Source organism: Magnolia sinica, chromosome 10, assembly GCF_029962835.1.
Source record: "Magnolia sinica isolate HGM2019 chromosome 10, MsV1, whole genome shotgun sequence".
Lineage (NCBI taxonomy): Eukaryota > Viridiplantae > Streptophyta > Magnoliopsida > Magnoliales > Magnoliaceae > Magnolia > Magnolia sinica.
The window spans coordinates 12,461,961-12,466,194 of record NC_080582.1 but is presented as its reverse complement, the minus strand read 5'-3'; the positions used below and the strand labels follow the sequence as shown (position 1 = coordinate 12,466,194).

General features: G+C 41.0%; 1 pseudogene; it reads left to right on the top strand.

Annotated features, from left to right (window-relative positions):
- Nucleotides 1–274: 274 nt before the first annotated feature.
- Nucleotides 275–3,615, top strand: LOC131217348 (peroxidase 11-like; annotated as a pseudogene).
- The last annotated feature ends 619 nt before the right edge of the window (nt 3,616–4,234 follow it).

Sequence of the window (4,234 nt, the reverse complement as noted above, 5' to 3'; positions counted from 1 at the left end):
TGAAATGTACTGTTTATTAATATTATTATTATTATTTATTATTATTATCACCATCATCTTTAGATCGTTCCCAGCAGTTCCGAGAAAACCAGAATCGGAACTGGACCATTTGCACCCTAGAACCGAATCAGAACCGGACCATAAAAAACCAGTTCGGTTCGGTTCAATTCTACGGTTCCGGGCCTTTTATAATCCAATCCAATTGCATGGTTTGTTTTTATAATCCAGCCCAATTGCATAATTTTTATTAATATATATAATTCAGTCCAATTGCATGGTTTTTGAGAGACAGAGAAAGGCTGCGAAAGAGGGGTGAATAAAGAAAGATTAGGATTTTTGTTTTTGTTTTTTATGTTTTAAAAAAATTAAAATTTAATGGTCCTATTCACAGTTTGGTTCATTTCTACATAACCCTAAACCGAGAACTGAATTGAACTAACCGGTTCTTTGATTTTCAGAACCGGAACTAGAACGGTGCGCTTTAGAATTGGACCAAACCGTGTAGTCTGGTCAGTTCTGATCCGATTAACTGGTTCCACTGGTTCCGTGTGCACCCCTGGTACAAGCACACACCGTCTATCGGTTGAGATGAGTAGTGACTCAGCTCAAAATCTCACTGAGTTGACTCGGTCGAGTTTGGAATCGAGTCACCGAGTTTCAGAACAAGTTATAGTGTAGTAATGATCTGATGCTAGTCACTACATTTTAATGAATGTAGGGCTGCGATGGGTCGATATTGCTAGACGACACGATCACACTCCAAGGAGAAAAGCAAGCCACCTCCAACGTGAATTCTCTGAGAGGATTCGAACTCATCGACAGAATCAAGAACAAGCTCGAGTCGGAGTGCCCGGGCATCGTTTCTTGTGCAGATTTACTCACATTAGCAGCAAGAGATGCAACAATTCTGGTAAAAGAACACTTGATTTTCCACTTGAATGTTCCTAATCTATCCTTTGATCAGGTGGGCCACACATTCACAAAGAAATACACATCTAGAGGAACAAAATCAACGGTCTACATTCTAGATGCATGGGTTGCTTAATCAAGGATTAGAATGGAATACTTGTAGAATATAAGACATGTACAAATGAAGATGGCTGGGCCAGATCGGGCCCGGTTCATCTCCGGTCGATCGCCATCGTTAAACTTACATAGAAAAAAGCTAGATGGGTTGAGAATTCATGGTCCACTTGATCTTTGTACTATATCTGCTAAAATTTCTAGTTTTAAACGTTGGATTTATTGAACGGTGCAGGTTGGTGGGCCCTACTGGGATGTCCCACTGGGTAGAAAGGATTCCAAAACTGCAAACTTGGATCTAGCAAATTCAAACCTCCCAACAGCTGATCAGGACCTTCCTTCTCTCATAGCCTCGTTCCTCTATCAAGGGCTTTCAGTCACAGATATGGTGGCTCTTGTGGGTAAGTCCGGACCGCATACGCAAGATCTGGGCCATTCATCAGATGGGACCTACCACCATGGCTAGCTTGTTGACTTATCAAGCAGGCCACACGTGGATATTTTTACAAAAATACGTGATCCACTTGATATCTGTACCAGCTTGGTTTTCAGGCCAGGGAATGTCCATGGTGTGGTCCACCTGATGAACGGTCCAGATGGCACGCTGGCCACATTGGTTGGCTCTTAGAAGCATATCTAATTGCACAAAACCAACATAAAAAATCACTAGTAAGGATCATATCATCATAGTTCTATAACTCAGCTGAGTCAACTCAACTCGGTGAGGTTCCCAGTCGAGTCACTGAAGAACTCAATTTCGTGCTTGACTCAGCCGAGTTTTAGGGAGACTCATTGAGTTGACTCATAAACCCAATGGACTCAACGCGACTCTCAGCTTTATTGCACTCGTACAGTATAGCTCATGTATGCACCACACATGTGCCAGCATGGCATGGTAGGTGCAAGATCCAATCCATCCATTAGAAAGGAACCACTATATTGATTTTCTAGCCCAAGAATCTGGTTGTTCCACTAGTTAGGTGTGCCACAACTTGTACATGAGCTTTATTGCACACACGTGCAGTAGGGCTGAAAGCCGGGCGGGTTGGGTTGGGTTGGGTTGGGTTGGGTTGGTGCTCAACCGTAGCCCAACCCAAGGTTCCTATGCATCAACCCTAACCTAACCAAACCTAACCTCGGGTTGGAAATTCTCGACCTAAGCCCAACCCAAGCGGGCTCCGTCAGGTTGGTCGGGTAGATACATGCTAATAATTTCGTTATTACATGAGTCATTATATTTTCAATACAATTCTCTCTTCTTCTTTTTTTTTTTTTTTTTCTTTTTCTTCCTGTACATATGATTTTATTACTTATATATGTATTTATTTATTGTAAAGAACTTTATTTTCTAAACAAACTAGCTAAAATATAGGATAACTACTCCTTTAAAAGTTGTGTTGTGTAGCATGCAATCTATTTGGGAGAGAGAAATCCAGCGTATCTTGTTAGCTCGAGTCATCAGAAATGACGTTGACCAATGAAACCGGCACTGGAATTTCTTGTCCCTTCAACACGGATAATCCGCGTTCAATTATAATTTATAAGTAACTTATATATCGATCAGGTTCGGGTTGGGTCGGGTTGCTCGACCCGGAGACCTCAACCCAAGCCCGACCCAAGTTTTATCGAGTTGGTGTTTGTCAAGCACGAGACCAATCCCGTTACATCCTGGCCGAGCCCAACCCAATGTCGGGTTAGTTACGGGTTGGTCGGGTTGAACCCACCCAACTTTCAGCTCTAGCATGCGTGCTAAGCAAAGTTCTATTTATTATCAAATATTGACCCAACGCGGTTAGACTCAGTCGACTCAATGAGTCAACTCGACCCAGATAGATACTGAGTCGGGCCGAGTTTCTGGGTTTTGAACTATGGTTAGGATGAGATAAACCAAATGCTGTGACAGGTGCACATACGGTTGGCATGGCCCGCTGTGAGAACTTCCGGGCGAGGATCTACGGAGATTTTCAGTCGACGGCGGGCGTTGATCCCCTCAGCGAGGCATACCTCAACAAGCTGAAATCCATCTGCCCTGCGAACGGCCAAGGCAAAGACAACATCAGTCCAATGGACTACCACACACCAAACCTTTTTGACAACTCCTTCTACCATCTCCTCCTGCAAGGAGAAGGGCTATTGAACTCAGACCAGGAAATGCACACTAGCTTCATGGGATTCGAGACAAAGGAACTCGTCCAAAAGTACGCCAAAGACTCGCTAGCTTTCTTCCAACAATTCTCCGATTCAATGGTGAAGATGGGGAATATCACTAATCTCGAGAGCTTCACCAACGGCGAAGTGAGAAAGAATTGCAGATATGTGAACACTTGAGGTGTTTTCTTTCTATTTCTTGTTTTATTATTATTGTTACGATAAGTGTATTCGATGTGATTTTTGTGGTAATAATTGTAATGTGAAGGGGATTGTTTTTCTTTGTTGGGTGGGGATTATTGGTGATTTCTTTCTCTTTAGCAATGCAATGTATAAGTTAGTGATTTTGGGTTTATATACCAATGCAAGAATCTTATGTTGTTTGTGAAATGTAGAGTTGGTTTTGAGTCTGTATCAATGCAAGAATCCTATGTTCTTTATGAATGTAGTGTTTCCAATGCAAGAATTCTATGTTGTTTGTGAAATGTGGAGTTAGTTTTGAGTTTGTAACAATGCATGAAATATTTGTTAGTGGTGAAATGTAGGGTTGGTTTTGAGTGTTTGTACTAATTGTAGAATCCTATGTTCTTTGTGAAATGTACTGTTTATTATTATTATTATTATTATCACCATCATCTTTAGATATATACTCTGTTAAACTAATCGCAGAATGAAGGATTGCATTATGCATCAAGGTCATGAATTGGACCTTAAATCATCTTCAAATCTCTTCAATGGAACTAGGTTCTATAAATCATGTGGGTGTGGGAGCGAATACATGTATATATAAATATAATGACTGAAGTAGTTTAAACCCATCACAACTCCTCCTTTATGAATCTTCACACTAAATAAAATCTAAGTTTATCTGAAATACTGTGCGTACGTGGAACAGTCCAAGTGTATTGCCCCTTACATATTTGAATTGATCACAACTGTTGTGCGGCTCCCCATTATTATCAATCCAATAAATCATAGGTCTAATCCAAATCAATTATCATGTAGGCCTACCTAATTTAAGTCCTATATACTTCATATCAATTAGGGGTTGTTTAGATTGGTG